Source organism: Sphaerodactylus townsendi, linkage group LG07 (assembly GCF_021028975.2).
Source record: "Sphaerodactylus townsendi isolate TG3544 linkage group LG07, MPM_Stown_v2.3, whole genome shotgun sequence".
Lineage (NCBI taxonomy): Eukaryota > Metazoa > Chordata > Lepidosauria > Squamata > Sphaerodactylidae > Sphaerodactylus > Sphaerodactylus townsendi.
The window spans coordinates 11,706,200-11,730,522 of record NC_059431.1 but is presented as its reverse complement, the minus strand read 5'-3'; the positions used below and the strand labels follow the sequence as shown (position 1 = coordinate 11,730,522).

At 47.8% G+C, this 24,323-nt stretch overlaps 1 protein-coding gene across 2 annotated transcripts in view; it reads left to right on the top strand.

Annotated features, from left to right (window-relative positions):
• The window catches only part of ZBTB7C (zinc finger and BTB domain containing 7C), a 319,668-nt gene that overhangs the window by 60,474 nt on the left and 234,871 nt on the right, over positions 1–24,323 (top strand). For both annotated transcript variants that reach the window (XM_048502738.1, XM_048502737.1), the window contains exon 2: positions 12,521–12,573. The gene's annotated coding sequence lies outside the window, so the exon portion shown is untranslated. The remainder of the gene's footprint in view (positions 1–12,520; positions 12,574–24,323) is intronic.

Here is a 24,323-nt window from a genome sequence, read left to right as displayed (position 1 = left end):
GTATCTGCCTAGGGACAAGGGGTACCCACAGCATCCACAGCGGCTCCACAGCATCTCAGCTGGAGGTATTTCACATCAGCTACTGTCAGGTTATTTAAGTGGCGTTGCCAGGGATTGAACCCGCAACCTTCTGAATGCCAAGCAAATCTTCTGCCACTGAGCCACAACCTCTCGCCTTGAACGTCTGCCTCGTCTTGAATGGCACGATGTGATTCCCCCTGAAGGAAGGGCATCGCCTTCACTATTTTGAACCCGTTCACCTAAACGGTTGTCTGATTTTCCGAAAACTAAAAAAATTACAGGATGCCGTAAGAATTCAGGCTGCGCTTTCCCCGCACACAGCTTCAGACGGAGGCAGCTGCAGACGCAAACCATGAAGAATCTCCATCCCGTGGTTCCTGACCTCTGCCTCACACGCTGGGCTGCCGACAGCGATTAAGTCACCAGCAGGCACCGGAGATCTCTGGTGATTTGACGGCCAGCCTTCGAAGCCGCCGGCCTGGAAACCACCCCGTCCTGGTACAGTTTAGACTGTCAATTAGAGAATGGAATGGCAGAAGAAAATAGCATTTATGTGGCACGAGTCCCTCAGCGTTTGAATCACTTCACGTGTGATCCAAAAACCATTGGGGGGACATTTTGACCTTCCAGGATATTGAGTTGCTGACTTAAGAGTAGCAGTTCCCTTGCAGAGGGATTTCAAAGGGAAATTAAAAAGACAGGCTGCTGAACCACAATTAGTAATGAAGGCCAAGACTCTGCCTTCTCCTGGATTGACTAGAGACCACGGATTCCTGCCTTGTTGCTGATTTCTCCACGCCTACCGGCCCTCTGCATATCACACTAATTCGATCACGTCTGCTATCGACATTTACACGTCATTGCCACTGGGTGCCTGAATTCACCCTTCTCTACTTGAGGACGGACAGACTCACATTCTAGCTGCGACCTGTTACACCTACAGTGTTTCCTTGGGGTTCTTCACTCCACAGTGGCATTGTAGTGGGGTTTCCTTGCATTTACACACAAGGAGATGCCCCATGGCCTGCCACGCAGCTTGCCTGCCCCCACTTCCGGGTCGCTCCCCGCAGAGGCGTTCCAGGGGTAAATGGCGCCCGGAGACAAATTGTCTCCAGGACACCCACCCAGCCTCTGTCCCACCTGCTCCGCCCTTGATGCCCCCAGGCTCCACCCCCCCGCCCTCGACCCCGCCCATGTCACCATGGACATGGGCAAGGTCTAGGGTGCCCACCTTCCCCTCAGATTTTCCCTGACTTGTACTGCAGTCTCTTCTGGCCTGCCTGGAGGGGAGGTCAGAAGAGACTGCAGGCTGCCAGCTGGGAGCCCAGCTGGCGGGGGGGGGGGGGAAGGAAGGGAAGGGGGAGTCCAGGGTGGGATGAGGGCACTTGAAGGCAGCAGGAAGTCCTGCTGCCTCATCATTTATGCATGCCTCGACCCCGTCAATTCAAGAAGGATATTGACAAGAAGAAAAGAAGAAGAAGAAGAAGAAGAAGAGGAGTAGTAGTAATAGTAGTAGTAGTAGTTTCGATTTATACAATCTCCTTTCTTTTCCTCTCCCCACAACAAACATCCTGTGAGGTGGGTGGAGCCGAGAGAGCTCTGAAGAGCTGTGACTAGCCCAAGGTCACCCAGTTGGCATGTGTTGGAGTGCACAAGCTAATCTGGTTCACCAGATAAACCTCCACAGCTCAAGTGGCAGAGCGGGGAATCAAACCCAGTTCTCCAGATTCGAATCCACCTGCTCTAGAGTGCACCTGCTCCAGATTAAAGTGCACCTGCTCTTAACCACTACACCATGCTGGCTGACACCCACCATTGCCCGGCCGTTGCAGGGAGACCCCTTTTCCTTTTAAAAAATATTGGAGGTTGCATCTACGTAGCTTTGCAGATGCAGCCGGTCATATCGTGGGACGATCGGCATGACTGTGGGGTTCATTTCAGCATGCCGGCATAACTACGCACGTGTGGCAGGAAATTTAAAAAAACAGAACGTGTCTTTGTGCAAAAGCACAACAGCAACCCAGATGGTTTTCACAGGCTCCAATCGCTGCCTGCACGGAACACATGTGACTGGGTAAACAGGAAAACGGGTTCCTTTATCACGACTGCAACCTGTTATATGTTTGCTGTGCAGAATCGACCCTAGTGAGTCAGGGAAGAAGAAGAAGAAGAAGAAGAAGAAGAAGAAGAAGAAGAAGAAGAAGAAGAAGAAGAGTTTGGATTTATATCCCCCCTTTCTCTCCTGCAGGAGACTCAAAGGGGCTTACAATCTCCTTGCCCTTCCCCCCTCACAACAAACACCCTGTGAGGTGGGTGGGGCTGAGAGAGCTCCGAGAAGCTGTGACTAGCCCAAGGTCACCCAGCTGGCGTGTGTGGGAGTGCACAGGCTAATCTGAATTCCCCAGATAAGCCTCCACAGCTCAGGCGGCAGAGCTGGGAATCAAACCCGGTTCCTCCAGATTTGATATACGAGCTCTTAACCTCCTGCGCCACTGCTGCTCCTAGAGAAGACTAAGTTAGATTTCCACCTGCAAGATTTATTGGGGAGGGAGGGGGATCATGTGAGCCTGCAGCCTGATGTGGTACAGAGTTACTGCTTCCCTTGTTTGCGAGAAGTAGACACTTAAGGCTGGCGAATGGCGAGATTTGAGTTCAGTAGCACCAACAAGATTTTAGGGGTATGAGCTTTCAAGAGTCGGAGCTTCCTTTGTCAGGCGCTCTCAAGAGCTCCTACCCTGATAATCTTGTTAGACTCTTAAGGGGCTTCTGGACTCAAATTGAGCTGGTCTATTGTAGACAAACACATCTACCCTCTGAAACTTTCATTAGGCAGAGTGGCTATATTCCCAAATTGCTCCACAGATGCAATCACAGATTTTTCCATTTATTGTCACCAGTGAGACGTTTAAGACTGCCTTCGCAGTACTGGTTTCATTGGAGGACGAGGCCTTCGTAATAACTTGGTTAATAGAACTAGGGTCAGTGGCGTAGTGCCAAGGGTGTGTGTGTGGTGCACCGAGCGTGCCCCCCCTGCGGGGGTATGGCGGGGCGTTCTGGGGCAGATGGGGCGTGGCAGGAGCATGGGGCGCAGTTCCCCTCTCTCCGCCCCTGACCAGGGTAGTGTTGGGAGTGAAAGACTGGACTTGAACTGAGAACAGAGGCCCCTTCTGCACGGGCCAATAAACATGGGTTAAGGATGCCAAAAACCCCAGTTGGGGGGGGACTTCGCACAGATCCCGCTTCTAAAGCGAATCCACCCCGCGTTCCCCCCAACCTGTTTTTTTTAAGAATTGTGCTATCCGTGATTCTTTAGTTTTAACTGAGCCCTTCGTGATTCTTTAGTTTTAACTGAGCCCTTCGGGGGAGGGCGGTTAATAATAATAATAATAATAATAATAATAATAATAATAATAATAATAATAATAAACGTGGAGTGCACATAGTGGGGTGACTAGAAGTATTTGACCTCCTCTCTGAATGACAAATTTGGCAACTTGAGTTCATCTCTGATGGAGCCGCTCGATGCCCACAGAGATAAATACAGCCAATCAAGGAGGCCCACATTACATATCACCCTGTTGTCTCAAAGCAATTTCTGAGCCCATTTGGTGTCTGATGGGAGATGAAGCCAGGATCCTTCTAGGACACAGTTCTCTGTGGTGAGAGGGCATTTGTTCTGTTAGTTCAGCTGTTCAGTGTGATGCTACAAGACTCCACCCAGAGAATCTCACAGGCCATGGTTGTCTGAATCCAACTGATAAAGTAAAATGGTGGAAAGGCAGACGTCGCCTATTCTTTACATGCCTAGAGGGTCAGAATATCTTGCACTGCCTCTCTAAGCAAAATTACACCTTTTTAAGTTGGGCTTAGAAAGGTGTAACTTTGCTTATGAATGCACTGTTGGTTACACTTCGGGATTGCTATGTATGGAATTACTTGTTTGCTAACTTAGTAAGTCCTGGGACTCCTCAGCCGTAACAGATGTTAATGGGTTTAGGAAGCTGCTGTTGAGAAAAGTGTCCGTACTTGATTACATTTGAATTTGACATAATTAAGTTTCACCGTGCATTTTCTGTATTTCATGGCCTTTTGACCATGCTTACTGCCTCTTTCTTCAAAATCTCATGGTGTAGAAAAAGAGTTTAGATTTATAACCCACCTTTTCTCTCCTGTAAGGAGACTTAAGGTGGCTTACAAGCTCCTTTCCTTTCCTCTCCCCACAACAGACACCCTGTGAGGTAGGTGGGGCTGAGAGAGCTCTGAAGAACTGTGACTAGCCCAAGGTCACCCAGCAGGAATGCAGGAGAGTGGAAACACATCTGGTTCACCTGCAAGCCTCTTCAACTCAGGTGGAGGAGTGGGGAATCAAGCCCAGTTTTCCAGATTAGAATCTACCTGTACTTAATCACTACACCACGCTGGCCCTCAAAAAGAACAGGAGGATAAGGAGGAGATTAAAAAGGCAAAAAAGAATTAACTATTTACATGAGGATTGCAGCCTAATCCAAAGGGAGTGAGGAAGTAGAGTGGGGGCCGGTGCCCCAGAGCCCCCTCCAAAGAGTCAATTGGTGGTGAGGGCACTGGGCGAGAAGGAACAATGACTCTTCTCCCCCAAGGAATCCCATTGCCGTGAACGACTTATGTCACCCTTTTTGGTGATAAAAGTCTGCCACTTGCAAAAACTGCACTGAACGCCGGCTGCAGTCAGCTCTGCCCCCAGGAGCACCCCCAGACCGTCCCAAACCATGCCAGGGTGGGCTCCTGTGGTGGAGGGTCACCAGCATCTTCCTGTTCAGGCACCGCTGGCATGATAGCCTCTTTGCTGCGTATCTGCCTCCTAGCAGCAGTGGTGTAGGAGGTTAAGAGCTCATGTATCTAATCTGGAGGAACCGGGTTTGATTCCCAGCTCTGCCGCCTCAGCTGTGAAGGCTTATCTGGGGAATTCAGATTAGCCTGTACACTCCCACACACGCCAGCTGGGTGACCTTGGGCTAGTCACAGCTTCTCGGAGCTCTCTCAGCCCCACCTACCTCACAGGGTGTTTGTTGTGAGGGGGGAAGGGCAAGGAGATTGTAAGCCCCTTTGAGTCTCCTGCAGGAGAGAAAGGGGGGATATAAATCCAAACTCTTCTTCTTCTTCTATGCTGGTGGAGTGCTGTGTTGACGCAACCCTGCATCGCTTCCAAGGCTCCGTTCACCCCATCTCCTCAAGAATTAGCTCCTCAAGGCGATTGAGTTGCCCTCTAAATGGAGGGAGACAGAACAGAGGACACTTTAGCTGCAATTGCCTTTCTTATAAGGCCTCTTCCGCACATGCAGAATAATGCACTTTCAATCCACAGCAGAGGCGTAGGAGGTTAAGAGCTTGTGTATCTAATCTGGAGGAACCGGGTTTGATTCCCAGCTCTGCCGCCTGAGCTGTGGAGGCTTCTCTGGGGAATTCAGATTAGCCTGTGCACTCCCACACACGCCAGCTGGGTGACCTTGGGCTAGTCACAGCTTCTCGGAGCACTCTCAGCCCCACCTACCTCACAGGATGTTTGTTGTGAGGGGGGAAGGGCAAGGAGATTGTAAGCCCCTTTGAGTCTCCTGCAGGAGAGAAAGGGGGGATATAAATCAAAACAGTAGCGTAGGAGGTTAAGAGCTCATGTATCTAATCTGGAGGAACCGGGTTTGATTCCCAGCTCTGCTGCCTGAGCTGTGGAGGCTTTCCTGGGGAATTCAGATTAGCCTGTGCACTCCCACACACGCCAGCTGGGTGACCTTGGGCTAGTCACAGCTTCTCGGAGCACTCTCAGCCCCACCTACCTCACAGGGTGTTTGTTGTGAGGGGGGAAGGGCAAGGAGATTGTAAGCCCCTTTGAGTTTCCTGCAGGAGAGAAAGGGGGGATATAAATCAAAACAGTAGCGTAGGAGGTTAAGAGCTCATGTATCTAATCTGGAGGAACCAGGTTTGATTCCCAGCTCTGCCGCCTGAGCTGTGGAGGCTTACCTGGGGAATTCAGATTAGCCTGTGCACTCCCACACACGCCAGCTGGGTGACCTTGGGCTAGTCACAGCTTCTCGGAGCACTCTCAGCCCCACCTACCTCACAGGGTGTTTGTTGTGAGGGGGGAAGGGCAAGGAGATTGTAAGCCCCTTTGAGTTTCCTGCAGGAGAGAAAGGGGGGATATAAATCCAAACTCTTCTTCTTCTTCTTTGCAAGTGGATTTTGCGATTCTGCGGGAATCAAACCAGGTTCCCCAGATGGGCCTCCACCTGCCCTTAACCATTCCACGGCACTGGACAAACAGAAGATTTAGCTCCTCTCTGGTCCGTCACGGCTCTTACAAGTGTTCTGAAGTGCCAGATGACCACTGAGCTTTCGCCTGCAGCTTTCTCCCAAACCAATTTGCACCTTCTGAGCGACCTTGGCTGGTTCTCTTGCTGTTATCGTTCCCCTCCACTCCCTTCCCCGGCTGATGTTCCCAAACGCCTTTTGCTTAGTGCACACTTTTTACCGGAGTTCATAACCTGTAATTGTGTGCTGAGCCAAATATAGGGCCTGGGATTCTGGGGTCGGCCGTCTGTCTGTCACACAACAAAGAACCTCGGCAAAGGCGGCACCTCTGTTTTCCATCCTTTCCCCTTGCCCCTTGATGTGGTTGAACAGGAACCCAGAGATTGGGGGCACAACTTTACCTCCCCGGTGTCTTTTTTTAGCCCTCTCCGCCGCCACCTCTGACCATCACATCTGGCCTAATTTAGCTGGACAGACCTCCTGCTTGAAATCGACTCATTCATTTGTTCGGTCCCGTCTTTACTCCTTGGCTTGTGCAATGTAAGCCCGAGAGAGCTGTCAAGTTAAGGTGTCTCTCGCTCCCCTCTCTTGCTTATTTGACACTGGCGTCAGCTGTCAGGTTGGATGTGATGGCAGAATTGGTCCACTTTCAGACCTTAAGGAGCAGCAGTGGCATAGGGGGTTAAGAGCTCGTGTATTTAATCTGGAGGAACCGGGTTTGATTCCCAGCTCTGCCGCCTGAGCTGTGGAGGCTTATCTGGGGAATTCAGATTAGCCTGTACACTCCCACACACGCCAGCTGGGTGACCTTGGGCTAGTCACAGTTCTTCTGAGCTCTCTCAGCCCCACCTACCTCACAGGGTGTTTGTTGTGAGGGGGGAAGGGCAAGGAGATTGTAAGCCCCTTTGAGTCTCCTACAGGAGAGAAAGGGGGGATATAAATCCAAACTCCTCCTCCTCCTCCTCCTCCTGCTCCTCCTGCTCCTCCTGCTCCTCCTGCTCCTCCTCCTCCTCCTGCTCCTCCTGCTCCTCCTCCTCTTCTTCTTCTTCTTCTTCTTCTTCTTCTTCTTCTTCTTCTTCTTCTTCTTCTTCTTCTTCTTCTTCTTCTTCTTCTTCTTCTTCTTCTTCTTCTTCTTCTTCTTCTTCTTCTTTCCAGAATGTGTGATGCGGCGGCCAAGAAGGCAAATGTGATTCTGGGCTGTATCAATAGGAGTATAGTGTCAGGATCGAGGGATGTAATTCTACCTCTCTAATCTGCATTGGTTAGACCTCGCCTGGAATATTGTGTACAGTTCTGGGCACCGCAGTTCAAGAAGGATATTGATAAGCTGAAACAGGTCCAGAGTATCGGAATAAGAGCTCCTCGTATTTGGAGTATATTCCTAATTGTAGTTAGCAGAGTACATGGTCGGCTGACAAAGCACAGCAGAAGCCTTACCTCGTGTCCGTGTGCGTGATGGATCCAATGTGTGGCAAGCTTACGCAAAAGAAACTTGGAGTCAGTTGTAGTTTCTAATCTAATAAAAAGAGTATTTATTAGCGAACTCCATTCTGGATAGAAAGGAAGATAGATAGGTTCACTGTGCTATCCTAATCTAGCTGGATGGGGACAGATGCTCAGGGTACCCATCCTTCCTCTAGGCATGGTAGAAGAAAGATGGAGAAGGGGTCGAGGAAGAAACCGGAAGGAAGTCCCTGAGAGTATCAGTCTAACATCAAAGGATAGAGCCAGCATGATAGAGTAAAGGTGACAATTCCTAGGTCCCTATGTAGTCACTGGCTATCTAGTGAAACCCCCTCTGTAGGTTGAGGCAGGAAACAGCGTAACAGCGTAAAGTCCTTCTCTTCCAACACAGAGGAGGGCAGCCAAAATGGTCAGAAATCTGGAGTCCATGCCCTATGAGGAGAGACTTAGGGAGCTGGGTATGTTTAGTTTGGTGAAGAGAAGGTGAAGAGGTGACATGATAAGCCATATTTAGATATTTGAAGGGATGTCATGTTGGTGAAGGAGCAAGCTTGTTTTCTGCGGCTCCAGAGACCAGGACCAGGAGTAATGGGTTCCAGGTGAAGGAAAAGAGATTCCACCTAAACATCAGGAAAAACTTCCTGACATTCAGGGCTGTTCGACAGTGGAATGCACTGCCTCGGAGTGCGGTGGAGTCTCCTTCTTTGGAGGTTTTAAAAGAAAGGCTGGATGGCCATCTGTCCGGAGTTCCTTGATTGTGTGTTCCTGCATTGCAGGGGGTTGGACTTGATGGTCCTTGGTAGTGCATTCCACTGTAATAGCCCTTACTGTCAGAAAGTTTTCCTGATGTTTCGGTGGAATCTCTTTTCCTTCACCTTGAACCCATTCCTCTTGGTCCTAGTCTCTGGAGCAGCAGAAAACAAGCTTGCTCCCTCACCAACATAACATCCATTCAACTATCTAAACATGGCTATCATGTCACCCTTTAATCTTCGCTTCTCCAGACTAAACTTCTCCAGCTCCCTCAGTCTCTCCTTGTAGGGCATGGACTCCGGACCTTTGACCATTTTGGTTGACCTCCTCTGGACCCATTCCAGCTTGTCAATATACTTCTTGAATTGTGGTGCCCAGAACTGTACACAGTATTCCAGGTGAGGTCTAACCAATGCAGTCAGGTCCAGAAGGGATTCAGGACTCCTCATAAGAACATAAGAACAAGCCAGCTGGATCAGACCAGAGTCCATCTAGTCCAGCTCTCTGCTACTTGCAGTGGCCCACCAGGTGCCTTTGGGAGCTCACATGCAGGAGGTGAAAGCAATGGCCTTCTGCGGCTGTTGCTCCCGAGCACCTGGACTGTTAAGGCATTTGCAATCTGAGATCAAGGAGGATCAAGATTGGTAGCCATAGATTGACTTCTCCTGCATAAATCTGTCCAAGCCCCTTTTAAAGCTATCCAGGTTAGTGTCCATCACCACCTCCTGTGGCATCCTCAGATGAAGAGTTAGCAGGAAGCCCTGGACGTGGACTCCAGACCTTTGAAATTCTGACTGCCCTCCTCTGGGCCCATTCTCCTCTGGAAAAGATCATTCAGTATGTGTTGTGAAGGACCTTGGCCTGTGACCGTGGAGAGCAGCTGCTGGTCTGAGTAGCCAATACTGACATGGATGAACTGAAGGTCTGACTTGGCATACAGCCGCTTCCTGTGTTCACAGGAGCCAAGCCAGAAGCTGTGGTGACAGACCATAAATGGCGTGCATGAAAGGAAGAGACGGGGAAGCAGAGAAAAGGAAGAGAGAACGGTCACAAGTGGGAGGATACAGTGGTGCACGGCCAGGGAGGTTAAATGTATTTATTTGCAAAGCCGTATTAAAGTCAATGGTGCTGCGTCCCTGATTGAATTTAGCAATCTGAGCTGCCCCTTGGGATAAATGTAATGTATCTGGCAATTCCCCAGACTGTACAACGTTGGTCTGTTTGATGCTGGCTGAGCAGCTCGCAAACAATACCGACGGAGACGGGCAAGGAGAGAGCTGGCGGGGGCGTGATGGAGCCATTCATTCTTGCGATGGATGCGCTCACGTCACCGGCCAGAGAGGTTTTGGAGCGCTACAAAAATCCTGCAGCATCTGGGAATGTGGTGGGGGTGGCGGTGGTACCAGCACACTTCTCACAAATGCCCTGGGACCGATTTTATTTATTTATTTTTAAATAAAGAGGAAAACAGCTCAGGGTGCAGAGGGTTGTCTGAGTCGAGAAGTGGAGTGGTCTTAAGCCCTTTTCTGCTCCAAATCATCTCCCAAAGATACCAGCTGAGCCTCAGAGTTCCCTGTTGGAAAGCTCAGATTTCTGCCCGCGCATGAATCATGCTGATAATTATGCATCTGTAAAAACCTCTCTTCACAGATCATTAGTCACCTTATTAGCAAAAGCTTGGGAGTTCGATGGATTCCTTTGGGGAATTTTTAGGGAACTTCCTAGATACTGATAACAGCACGTCTCTGCTTCTGTTTTGCTTAATGCACTAAACCGTTTGAGTTAGAACAGTTATCTTCAAGGGCAGCCGTGAATCAGATATCTCAGCGCTCAGTAGATAAATCACCATCATACCTACCGCAGGGATCCTCAACCTTTCCGAACCTGTGGCCGTACGGTATGGTGGCCGCAGCCATAAAATGGCTTCCACAAAATGGCTGCTGAAGGAGGCGGAGCCAGCCACAAAACTGATGCCCCAGCTTACTGACAGTTACACCGTGAAGATCCTTGTGTTATGGTGGCAGCAACTTTTTTGAAAATCTGCACGGCCATGATAATAAACTGCACAAACAAAAGACCACCTTTATATCCCTAACTACTAATTTACTTCATTATATTCATTTATTTGCTTCATTTTCACCTGTAGGGGCAGAGGTGGGATCCAGCAGGTTCTCACCAGTTCCCGAGAGTGGGTTACTAATTATTTGTGTGTGCCGAGAGGGGGTTACTAATTGGGTCTGCTTTTCTGTTAGAAATTCCATTAGGTCCAAAAATCATAGAGTCCTGTTGTTTCCTATGTGGCTGGTTAGCGAAGGTAGAAAACGGAATAATTCTCCCTGTTGGGCTGTTTTAAAAACATGTTTTAGTAATATGGTAATGTTCCTTGTTTAAGGAAAGTATCCTTCTTTTGATTTCTAGAAACAAAATTAAGTATTTGAAAGTATTAAGTATTTGACTGGCAGTCAATGAGAGGAGAAGTAGTTGTTTCTGTTGGCAGTAGACGATAGGACTTGCTATAATGAGCCCTTTGGGGGTAGGGCGGTTTACCAAATCGAATAAATAAATAAATAAATAAATAAATAAATAAATAAATAAATAAATTATGGACAGAAAGATACCAGCTGGAAATTAGGAACTTTTTTTTACAGTAAGAGGTTTTTTTACAGTAACAGAGAAATTATGAATGCCCTGCCCCCGGAATGCCCAGCTACGCCCCTGTCTTGCCCCGCCCAGACCCATTGGCGCTATGCCACTGTTTGAATCCCACCACCATGGGAACCTGTTACTAAAATTTTTGGATCCCACTGTGTAGAGGCTTACATTGTTCTCCAGTTTATCTTCACACCAACTCAGCAAGCTTCCATGTCAGAATGGGGATTCGAACCTGAATCTTCCAAATTCTAGTCTGACACACTAACCACTACACACCTCTAGCTCTCAAGAAAAGAGTATCCTCTTTTCCCTTGCACAGAAAAAGTGTATCCTCCTTAATTCGCACAGGAGATCTATTTATTTTTATTTATTTGTACCCAGCCTTTCTCCCCAGATTAAAAGCAGTTTACAACATTCTCTTCTCCCTTTTATCCACACAACAACCCAGTAAGGTAGGTTAAGCTGAGAGTTATGTGAATGCAAAGTTGTCCAGCAAACTTTCATGGTAGAGATCTGAACCTGGAGCTCCCAACACATGATCACCACGCTGTGTCAGAATTCCAGATGTGCCTACAACTCAAAAAGGTTGGGGACCCCTGCTCTAATCACTATACGACCATACCATGCGGGCTGTCAGTCTCAGTAGCTTAGTGTGACCAGACGTCCCGCTTTTGGCGGGACAGTCCCGCTTTTAACCAATTTGTCCCGCGCCCTGCGAGGTTTTTAAAATGTCCCGATTTTTGGAAGGCTGCCGCACTGCCTTCTGGGGATGCTCCCCTTTTCCCGCCCAGTGACAGGGCGGGAAACCAGGGAGCGCCCCAGAAGGCAGTGCGCTCCTGCGGCTGCGTGCCCGCGTGTCCCGCCTTAAAAAGGTGAAAATTTGGTCACCTTACAGTAGCTGCCAATGAAAGAAACCATTGGTTTTTTGTCTTTTGCTGTCTACTTTCAGGATGCTCTTGCTGGGAGGGGGGAAATGTCTGGGAGTGTTTTCGCTTTTGCAGGTGCGTAACTATCAATGGTTCTGGCCTTGGAGTTCTGTGGCTGGGAAGGACCTCCAGGCTGGACACTTCTGACTCTCTCTGTGGGGATTATGCTATCCATATTATCAACTGCTTGGTGCCTTTTCGCCAGAACTCTCTCCTGTCTCTCATACGTCTTCAATAAAATCCTTGAAAATCTACAAGTGTTTTATTGTCTAAGCGTGGGACTGACATCTACTCAGGCCTTGTTCCTCATGCTTGCTGTTGCGTGAGCCCTATAAGTAGGGTTTCAGTTTGTCCAGAGTTCCGGTTGAGGAGATTTCCAGACTTTTGGTGAGCCTCTGAACAGGTTTTCTTCTTCTTTTTCCAAGGTGCGGCCAAGTCAGTCAGCAAGACCCACAGCGGAGTGAGCCCCTGACTTTGGGTAAGTGAGTTTCTCCTTCCGGAATTGGGGTTTCTGTTCACTCCTGGGTTCGTGCACATGCAGCTAGGCCACAGTGTGGTGTCTGCGCAGGGCAATTCAGTGTCCTGCCCTCTTCTTTACTTCGTGGCAGGTTCAACAATCTCCATAAAGCTCAAAGATTATGCTCCTGCAACCAAAATCGGATTGAAACCATAGCCCACTCCCTTCTCCATTGTCCGAGAACCAAGAGCATAGGTGTCAAATTCGCGGCCCTCCCAATGTTATAGACTACAGTTCCCATCATCCCCTGCCAGCATCATGCTTGCAGGGGATGATGGGAACCGTAGTCCATAACATCTGGAGGGCCGCGAGTTTGACACCTGTGACCAAGAGAGTCAGAGCCAGAGGTGTGAATTTCATCCCATTACTTACCGTGGCTCTTTCAGACTCAGTTACTATCCCAAACCTTTCGAATAATCCTGCTTTTATATTTACTGAGACTGTTGCAAATTTTCTTCTTGAAGTAATTGAAAATAAACGATTTACTAAATGGACTGTATTTGTATGTATAGAACAAATGTACATAACTTTCCCCCCCATGCTTTTATCGAGTTTTATTTTACTATTTTATTTTAGTTCTATGATATGCCAATAAGGGTTCTGAAATTGAAACAGCGTCTGTGCAGGGGAGAACATTTTTGAGAGCACGTCCTAATATCCTAGGCTTGAAACGGGAGTAATGAGCCTGAAGGATAAAATAATAATAACAACGGCATATAAATGGATAAAGTTACACACTGATTCAAATGGTCTCTGGCCCTTTCTAGCAAAAGATCCTTATAAACCTAGGTGGGCTCAAGAGATGGAGAAGTGCCTGAATAAATGTGGCCTTCCATATAACATCCATATGATCAAAAATTGGGATCATTTTAAAAGTGAACTTACCCAAAGAATCAAAGATGTACCACGACAGTCTGATCTGGCAAGATATTCAGGTTTTCCTCTATGCCATACACAGAAATATATCACTGCCCCTGCTCCTTATTTAACTTATCTGGATAACAAAGATCTAAGGAGAGCTTTTACTCTTGCAAGAAGTGCACATTTCCCTTCTGCTGTCTTAGAAGGGAAATATCAAAAGATACCTTTTCACGCCTGCAGCTGGGTTATGTTCTTTGCTCTCTGAAGTCTGTAAGAAACTATAGAGCGATATGTTATTAAAAGAGTGTCCCCTTTATGAGGAGGCAAGGAAAAAATGCCTGTCACATCTACTACACAAAATGACATATTGTTCTGATAAAGTTTGTTGTGAAAAACTATTACAAGATAAGAAGGAGAATATGACTAAATGGGTAGCAAAATTCTGTCTATTCATTATGAAAAAGAAAAAATGATCTGAATATGGTATCCCCCTTAGATATTTTTATTTTGTTTAGTATTCTTATGCTGTTTGGTGTGTTTACAAAGTATAATGATATATAGATGGATAGTGATGGAATACGGGAGAGAGATCTGCATTCTTGTTTTGTTTGTAGATATTTTGGAGTTTTGTAATATATCTGATCATTGACTGTAAATAAAGTCTTCTTCTTCTTCTAACATCCTAACATTTATGCATGACAGTTGTGGGAGCGGGTGAAAACTGAGATGTAGTTTTCAGAGTGCATAAAAGGCTACCTTATTCTCGCTCCGTTTATGGGTTTGTCTAGAAAAACATCAGTTTTCCAAGATATCTCTCTCTCTCTCTCTCTCTCTCTCTCTCTCTCTCTCTCCATTTCTAAAGTTTCCATAAAATTCAAATTCATTATTACAGATAAAGTAATGTGTGGAGCTTGCTTACATCTGCTAATGCCTGAACTCACGACTACTTAAATTCCACTTCATGCTTTCAAGTCTAAATAAGATCTAAGATCTAAATACAGTATTTTATTCTCATGGATATAACCCTTGTTATCCTGCTTAGTTGAGTCTTTGGCTTCTGTAGTCTAAAAAGAAAAAAAAATCCATTTCTGCTCTCTGTGTACAATCTATTATGTTGCTGTGTGGTTTCCAGGCTGTATGGCCGTGTTCTGGCAACATTCTCTCCTGACTTTTCGCCTGCATCTGTGACTGGCATCCTCTGAAGATGCCAGCCACAGATGCAGGCAAAACATCAGGAGAGAATGTTGCTAGAACACGGCCATACAGCCCGGAAAACACATAGCACCCCAGTGATTCCGGCTGTGAAAGCCTTTGACAATCTATTGTGTTGCTTTCCACGATCTCAAGTAGAGCAAGACTTCCCCATGACCTGCTAGCTGTGATTCACAAGCCCTTTCCTATGAACTGTATTCTCTGTTGAAAAGAAAGCAGGATTCTATTCTTGGGCAGGGGTAGTATCCGTTTACAGTGGTATACATTCATTTTAAAAAAAATCAGATTTCTAGTCCTCACTAAATATAGGCCGTTTCCCCACTTTTAAAATGACGTCGGTTTCGTCTGGTCCAGGACCTTTTTAGCGCGAGGGTCGTGTTCCTCGGGCTTTCCCACTGCGCCATTTTGAGCAGCGCCATTTTGAGCAGCGCCAGAATGACCCGCGCTGAGGGGGCGCAAGAGCAGCAGAGTCGGGGCGGCTGCATTGTTGCCGCCCCTGTAGTGGGGAGTGCAGTTGGACCCCGCGCTACTCGGCAAGAGTAGCGCGCAGCAAACGGTGAGTGGGGAAAGGGCCATAGTCTTGTATGTGTTTGGTAGGTTCCTGATAAAAATTCTAGAATTCTGTAGGATTTGGAGGAGTCACAGTATCAGGCTTCAGTTTATGGAAGAGCAGTTTGCCGTGTCTCATGTGATGGATAAGAAGGTACTGTATGTAAATCCAATTTTTCCTGCTTCTGATTTTTTTAAAAAAATATTTGCCTTTAGCAAAACACAGTCATGTGTGCATCAGAAAAACATGACAAGGTGTAAGTCGATAGGGCAGTGGCATAGCACCAAGGGGGCGTGGCGTGGCGCACCGGGCATGCACCAGTGCGGGGACATGGTGGGGTGGGGCATGGCGTGGCGTGGCGTGGCGTGGCGGGCGGGGGCATGGCGTGGCGCAGCGCAGGGCACACGCGTGCCAGAGTCGCAGTTCCTCCTCGCTCCGGCCCTGCGATAGGGTTATGGTCAGTGTGCTGCTGTCAATTAAAGATGGGCTCACTTCAGGCTGGGTGTGGCCTACTTCTCTCAGTTTCTAGCTTGGCTGCCAAGATCGGTTCCTAGTCCATAGACTATTTTATCAACATTTTAGGCTGCTCATTTTTAAGTACTTTTATACCCTGGCTTGCTTTTATTAGTTGATTTTATTGGCAGTGTTTTACTGAATATTAATTTTGTTTTTATTTTGTTCTTACTGATTGTTGTTCTTTATGGTCCACTGTTTTAATTGCGAACTTTCTCAAGTGAACCTGGAGAGGTGGCATACACATGTTCTAAATGCAGTAAATAAAAACGAAGAGATATTGCTGGCCACTGGGCAAAGATTCTCTGTGCCCCCTTAAAGAAGAAGAAGAGTTTGGATTTATACCCCACCTTTCTCTTCTGTAAGGAGACTCAAGGTGGCTTACAAGCTCCTTTCCCTTCCTCTCCCCACAACAGACACCTTGTGAGGCAGGTGGGGCTGAGAGAGTTATGAGAGAACTGTGACTAGCCCAAGGTCACCCAGCAGGAATGTAGGAGTGTGGAAACACATCTGGTTCACCGGATAAGCCTCTGCCACTCAGGTGGAAGAGTGGGGAATCAAACTCGGTTCTCCAGATTAGAATCCGCCTGCTCTTAACCGCTACACCACGCTGGCTCTAAGCAGACTAAACAGAGGCAAGCGGCCCTTTCTTCTTGACCTCCTGGGCTGGGGGACGACATATCCCTGTTCCCCCAACCACAGCAGCTCTGTTCACCCAAATGCCCACTGCCCTTCAACGGCATGTTAAATTCATAAAGCGAAAATGTATAGTTATTATTATTATTATTTATTAAATTTAGTATACCGCCCTATCCCCAAAGGACTCAGTTGAGGCATTTGTTGTATCATATCGAGGTAGGGTTGCCTCCAGGTGGGGTTTGACGTTCTGGAATCGCAACTGATTTCGAGACCACAGAGGTTAGTTCCTGTGGAGAAAACGGGGTTTTTTTGGATGCTGGACACTATGCAATTATACCGCATTGAGTTCCCTTCCCTTTTCCAATCCCACCACCTCCAGACTATACCCCAACATGGCCAGGTGTCAGGACTGCAACTCCCAACATGCACCCGTTCCCGCCTTTCTCCAAAAAGTGCGGGAAAACAAATTGAGAAGCTACATTCCACCAGAGCTTCAGAACCAATGGGATCTGGGATCTGGATCTGGAAGGAGGGGAAAAACTGATTGGTTGCTGTTTGTTTTGTAAATAGTTTAAATACTGGAACTGAGGACACGAATCCTCAGTTCCAGCATCCTGTACCTAGGGTGACATCAGAGGCTTGTTCTTTTTTCCTTTTCAAATGAAGAAGAAGAAGAAGAGTTTGGATTTATATCCCCCCTTTCTCTCCTGCAGGAGTCTCAAAGGGGCTTACAATCTCCTTTCCCCCTCACAACAAACACCCTGTGAGGTGGGTGGGGCTGAGAGAGCTCTGAGAAGCTGTGACTAGCCCAAGGTCACCCAGCTGGCGTGTGTGGGAGTGCACAGGCTAATCTGAATTCCCCAGCTAAGCCTCCACAGCTCAGGCGGCAGAGCGGGGATTCAAACCCGGTTCCTCCAGATTAGATACACGAGCTCTTAACCTCCTATGCCACTGCTGCTCTCAGTAAGCAGTTCTTTATATCTTAATCAATTAAAAATTAATATTCTGACTATTGTTATTATTCTTACATAATCGTTTCAGCCTCGTGGAGGAAGTACTGTTCCTATTTCTCCTCAAACTGCTGTTTTGACCGTCTGTTTACAAGATTTATTAATTTGGCCATTGGAGCACATTCACTAACTTTGATCTTGCCAGAGTTTTGTGTTAAGACCTCTTTCAGATTTCCAACGGGATGCAACTATTACCCTTGCAGCTGTTAATAAGTGCCAATATAGTTCATTAAGCTTTCTAGGTAGCCATGACCTCTTGAGTCAGTATCATTTGATCTCATTTTTTCCCTGTAAGTTGCTACGACTGCACAAGAACGCTTGTTACACACGCACACACGCGCGCACACCAGAGGCGTTCCTCCCATTGAGCAAAGGGGGCAGTTGCCCTGGGCGCCGCCTTGTGGGGGGCGCAAAAACTGCAGGTTGTGGGATTTTTTTATATTTTCAGTGTTTTTCCGTTTTGGCATGCAGAGGGCGCAGTTTTTAGGCTAGCAGCACCACAATTTCAGGGATTTTTCAGGAGACTCTCCTGATGATATTACCCAGGTTTGGTGAAGTTTGGTTCAGGGAGTTCAAAGTTATGGACTCCCAAAGGGAGTGCCCCCATCGCCCATTGTTTCCAATGGGAGATAATAGAAGATGGGGGCTACATTTTGAAGGTCCATAACTTTGGACACCCTGAACCAAACTTCACCAAACCTGGGATGTATTATCGAGAGAGTCTCTTATTGATACCACCCAGGTTTGGTGAGGTTTGGTGTAGGGAGTCCAAAGTTATGGACTCCCAAAGGGAGTGCCCCCATCCCCCATTGTTTCCAATGGGAGCTAATACGAGATGGGGGCTACACCTTTGAGGGTCCATAACTTTGGACCCCCTGAACCAAACTTCACTAAACCTGGGTGGTATCATCAGTAGGGTCTCACGAAGATACTCTGAAATTTTGGTGCTGCTATATTAATAATTGCACCCCTGACAGCAGGCACCCCCTGACAGCAGGCATTTCCCCAGATTTTCCTTTTAAATCCATCCCCTTCCTGCCAGTGCTTGTTTTCTTTCTTTTTTAATTCTCTCAATGCCTAATAAAGGTTGTTGTTGTTGTTGTTGTTGTTGTTGTTGTTATTAAATCCACCCCCTTCGGCATGGATTTAAAAGGAGAATCTGAGGTCCCCAGTTTAGAGATAATCCACCCCAAAACAGCATCACTTTCAATGTTGTTTAAACTGGGGACCCCATATTCTCCCTTTAAGGTGGATTTAAAAGGAGAATCTGGGCTCCCTAGTTTAAATACCATTGAAAATAATAATGCTGTTTGAGCTTAGTGGATTCCAAGTAGCATCCACTTAGTTAAACTAGGGAGCCTCCAGATTCTCCTTTTAAATCCACCTTTTAAAGGGAGAATTCATAGGGGTCCCCAGTCTTAAATACCAACATTGAAAGTGATGCTGTTTCCCAGATGGGGGGGGACTGGATTACAAATTCTATTTTATTTTATTTATTTATTAGTTCCATCTTTTATACCGCCCTCCCCCAAAGGGCTCAGGGCGGTTTACATCACAATAAAAGCGGATAACAAAAAATAAAAAATACTAAAAATTCATATCCAGTTAAAAGCAGGCGCTCCTAATTCCATAGTCCAGTTAAAACAGATGGCGCTTAGCCATTAATCTCCCTCAACTCCCCCCCTGAGAGGGGAACAGCCGGATCTTAGTTGTTAATTGTGGGCACTCTATCAAGCCAGCCGGCCTCCCCAAAGGCCCGGCGGAATAACTCAGTCTTACAGGCCCTGCGGAACTCATGTAGGTCCCGCAGGGCCCGGACAGCTGGAGGAAGAGCATTCCACCAGGCAGGGGCCAGGGCCGTAAAAGCCCTGGCCCTGGTGGAGGCCAGCCGCGTCATAGAGGGGGCGGGGATCTCCAGTAAATTGGCCTCTGCCGAGCGCAGAGACCGACGTGGGACATATGGGGCCAGACGGTCCCTGAGGTACGATACAACACCATAAAATGTTTTCATGACATTAATAAAACATTTTGAAAGCATTTTGAAAATGTTTTCAAAAAATATTTCTGCTGTGTTCAGATTTGTGAGTTGGGGGATGTTCTATAATGTGATGGTGACTTTGAAACGACCTGGCGGAAAAAAATCTTTGTTTGGTCATGGTAGGGGAGGGTGTCCGCCCATGGGGGGGGGCATCAAACTCAGGTTTTGCCCTGGGCTCCAGTTTGCCTAGGTACGCCACTGGCGCGCACACACACACACACACACGCGCACACACACACACACACACACACACACACACACACACACACACACACACACACACGTTCCACATGTATTTTTTTTCACTCTGATTTTTCGGCAGACCTGGAGATCTATTCAGGTTGGTCAAAAAATCACTTCTGTGCTTTAGGTTTTTTTTTATCCCATAGGCCATAGGTGTCAAACTTGCGGCCCTCCAGATGTTATGGACTACAGTTCCCAGCATAAGGCAGGGGATGATGGGAACTGTAGTCCATAACATCTGGAGGGCCGCGAGTTTGACACCTGTGCCATAGGCCATTTCCAGTAAAACACCGTTTGGGGAGGGAGCCTTCGCAAAGGCGCAGCCGCCAAGTCAATGCAGCGTCACTCCCTCCCCCACCCCAAAGATGTTTTGGAAAACGCCAGCTTCCATCTGGTGCCGAGCGAACGGTGGAAGCCGGTGTATTTCCTGCGCCGCTCCTGGATGCCTCCTACCTCCTGCCACCTTCCATCACTCTGAGGAGACCAGGGGACACGCCTCCTGGCCTCCGACCCCAGAGGCTTTGCTCTGGCCGCGGGGACGTGTCCCCTGGCCTCCACAGAGTGACGGAAGGCGGCAGGAGGTAGGAGGCATTCGGGAGTGGTGCAGCCCATGCGAAGGCTGTGCCGCCGGCTGCGGAGCCTGTGGGGCCATTCATGTGAACGGCCCCCGGGAGTGCATTGGCATGAACTATGCCGACGCACCCCTGCTCAGCTGGCCGTGCGGAAGTGGCCATAGAGATGATCTTGAATATTTTTTTCTCAGGTAAGCTTTGCTGGGTTGTCAAAACCTGAACAGCTTTGGAGGCTTTTCAGTGGAAGGCCGGTAACCGTCACCTGACTGACAGCTTCCCGCTTGCTGCTTACAAAATGGGTCTCTTGGGAGAAGATGAAAACGTGAGGTGAAGCAGTAGACTCAGAGGTGGGATCCAGCAGGTTCTCACCAGTTCCCGAGAGTGGGTTACTAATTATTTGTGTGTGCCGAGAGGGGGTTACTAATTGGGTCCGCTTTTCCGTTAGAAATCCCATTAGGTCCAAAAATCCTAAAGTCCTGTTGTTTCCTATGTGGCTGGTTAGCAAAGGTAGAAAACGGGATCATTCTCCCTGTTGGGCTGTTTTAAAAATCATGTTTTAGAAATATGGTAAAGTTCCTTGTTTAAGGAAAGTATCCTTCTTTTGATTTCTAGAAACAAAATGAAGTATTTGAAAGTATTAAGTATTTGACAGGCAGTCAATGAGAGGAGAAGTAGTTGTTTCTGTTGGCGGTAGACGATAGGACTTGCTATAATGAGTTTAAATTATGGACAGAAAGATACCAGCTGGAAATTAGGAACTTTTTTTTACAGTAAGATTTTTTTACAGTAACAGAGAAATTATTAATGCCCCGCCTCCGGAATTCCTGGCCACGCCCCCATCGTGCCCCGCCCAGCCCCATTGGCGCTACGCCACTGTTTGAATCCCACCACCATGGGAACCTGTTACTAAAATTTTTGGATCTCACCACTGAGTAGACTGGAAGTGAATGAGAAGCCATTTCATACCCCTCCCTCCCCGACATTCCGGTTGATCTTAGAGGCTTCTGCCAACTGCCAGGCAAAGCATCTAGCTCAGGGGTCTGCAATCTGTGGCTCTCCAGATGTTCATGGACTACAAATCCCATCAGCCAATTGGCCATGGTGGCAGGGTCTGATGGGAATTGTAGTCCATGAACATCTGGAGAGCCACAGGTTGCAGACCCCTGAGCTAGCTGATTTTTCGTAGCCTTTTCCCACAGTTCCCTCCTCCGTGAGCAAAGTATTCTTCCCTCACAAGTCTGGGACTATTCTCTCTCCCCCCCCCCCCCCCGCCCATCATCTTCCTCTGGCAACCCATTAGCTGTGTTTGCAAGGGACCCAAGAGGTCAGGAGGCTCCGTGGATGGTGTCGAGAGGGTGCCTGGGTTTCCTGACCTTGTTCTGTTTTTCTCATGCACACTGCCTCCTCCTGCCCCGTAATCCTGAATCCTCTGTGCTTTTATTAAATATATTAAGGAATAAATCAGAGGCAAGGTGAATCCTGGGTCTCTTCATCTGGAGCCACCACCAGCGACTCCGGCACCGCACAGGAAAACGGATTTTCATGGCTCTCCTTTTGCCTTCGCTCTGGAAACACAAGTGGCTTGCAATCACCTCCCTTCCCCTCCCCACAAGAAGAAGAAGAAGAAGAGCTTGGATTTATACCCCCCTTTCTCTCCTGCAGGAGACTCAAAGGGGCTTACAATCTCCTTGCCCTTCCCCCCTCACAACAAACACCCTGTGAGGTGGGTGGGACTGAGAGAGCTCCGAGAAGCTGTGACTAGCCCAAGGTCACCCAGCTGGCGTGTGTGGGAGTGCACAGGCTAATCTGAATTCCCCAGATAAGCCTCCACAGCTCAGCCGGCAGAGCTGGGAATCAAACCCGGTTCCTCCAGATTAGATACACGAGCTCTTAACCTCCTACGCCACTGTTGCTCCTTGTGAGGCAGGTGGGGCTGAGAGAGTTCAGAGAGAACCGTGACTGGCCCAAGATCATCCAGCTGACTTCATGTGGAGGAGTGCGGAAACAAATCTAGTTCACCGCACAAGAGTCTACCAGTCTTAACCGTTACCTTCTAGTACTCCGAAAAGGTCATTTGCTGATTTCAATTACCTTATTTGTTTTCTGACTCAGACATGGAAATATTTGGTCTGCTCTCTGGGGCATCATTTTGTATGTCTCTCTCCATCCCTTCCATGTCCAGGGCTTGGACAGATTTATGGAGGAGAAGTCGATTCTATGGCCACCAGTCTTGATCCTCCTTGATCTCAGATTGCAAATGCCTTAGCAGACCAGGTGCTCGGGAGCAGCAGCAGCAGCAGAAGGCCATTGCTTTCACCTCCTGCACGTGAGCTCCCAAAGGCACCTGGTGGGCCACTGCGAGTAGCAGAGTGCTGGACTAGATGGACTCTGGTCTGATCCAGCAGGCTAGTTCTTATGTTCTTATGTTACAGCACAGTATAATATCTCCTTACATACCTGTATCTTTTGGAAGCCATCTTACTTACCTAGTTAATTAATTAATTAATTAATTAATGTCTGGCATGAACAGTATCCACTATGGCAGGGTGAGCTACAGTATTTTAGTGAACTCTCGTTTGTTAAATTCCAGCTGTAGCCAGGTGAGGGCACAAATTCTAAATGTGGAATTGGCACAGTAAAATCTCTCTGACTTTATCAGATCCAAAAATTGTGTATACAGTGAATCATTTGATCCCTCCTTGTCTTGCTGGAGGCCATTATGAGCAGGGAACTTGTGTTGCATCACCGAATAGATCGTTTCTGGGAGGTCTTAGTTCAGTACAGGAGCAGCAGTGGCGTAGGAGGTTAAGAGCTCGTGTATCTAATCTGGAGGAACCGGGTTTGATTCCCCGCTCTGCCGCCTGCGCTGTGGAGGCTGATCTGGGGAATTCAGATTAGCCTGTGCACTCCCACACACGCCAGCTGGGTGACCTTGGGCTAATCACAGCTTCTCGGAGCTCTCTCAGCCCCACCTACCTCACAGGGTGTTTGTGGTGAGGGGGGAAGGGCAAGGAGATTGTGAGCCCCTTTGAGTCTCCTGCAGGAGAAAAAGGGGGGATATAAATCCAAACTCTTCTTCTTCTACTGTACTGTATTATTATGTTATTGTTTTATATTATGTTGTGCACCGCCCTGAGCCCTCCGGGGGAGGGCAGTATATAAATTAAATATCTAATCTAATCTTATTAGTTTCCAAGAGCACAGTGACCCCCAAGCAGTGAGTCAACAACATGCCGTTTACTGATGTGGGGTATGAAGTGTTATTTAGGTATGACTGGGCTAAGGTGGGGATATAGTGGGGGGCAGTGCTTTAGATGTGATTATATCACTTCTGTGAAAAATGCGTTCGTGATGGTGGGTAGCTCTAGGAATCCTCAGAACCTCTGTGGTAAAAACCATAGAGTTTCTGCTCTAGGAATTATCAGAAACTCTGGTTAAAGAGCCGTAGAGTTTCTGCCAGTTCCTAGAGCTGCTTCTTAGCATATTTGGGTTTCCCCTGAAAGTGAAATAAGGGCCCACATAATGACACCTTTTAAAAACTTTCCCCCCTGCTGCCTGTTAAGTTTCCCCCTGGCACGCAACAGGAGCTCAAGGGAATGTAAGCCTAGTTGTAAGTCTCTTCTAGGTAGTTCGTGAGGGAGGAGGAAAAACATGATAAGCTGGGAAAAACCCTGGAAGAAGAAGGAGGAGGAGGAGGAGGAGTTTGGATTTATATCCCCCCTTTCTCTCCTGTAGGAGACTCAAAGGGGCTTACAATCTCCTTGCCCTTCCCCCCTCACAACAAACACCCTGTGAGGTAGGTGGGGCTGAGAGAGCTCCGAGAAGCTGTGACTAGCCCAAGGTCACCCAGCTGGCGTGTGTGGGAGTGCCCAGGCTAATCTGAATTCCCCAGATAAGCCTCCACAGCTCAGGCGGCAGAGCTGGGAATCAAACCCGGCTCCTCCAGATTAGAATGCACCTGCTCTTGACCACTACGCCACTGCTGGAAGGCTCAGTGATGAATCTGGGTCTATATAATGTGTAAAACGGCGATGAAATACAACCTGCAACGGAGTTAACGCTACAAATGTAGA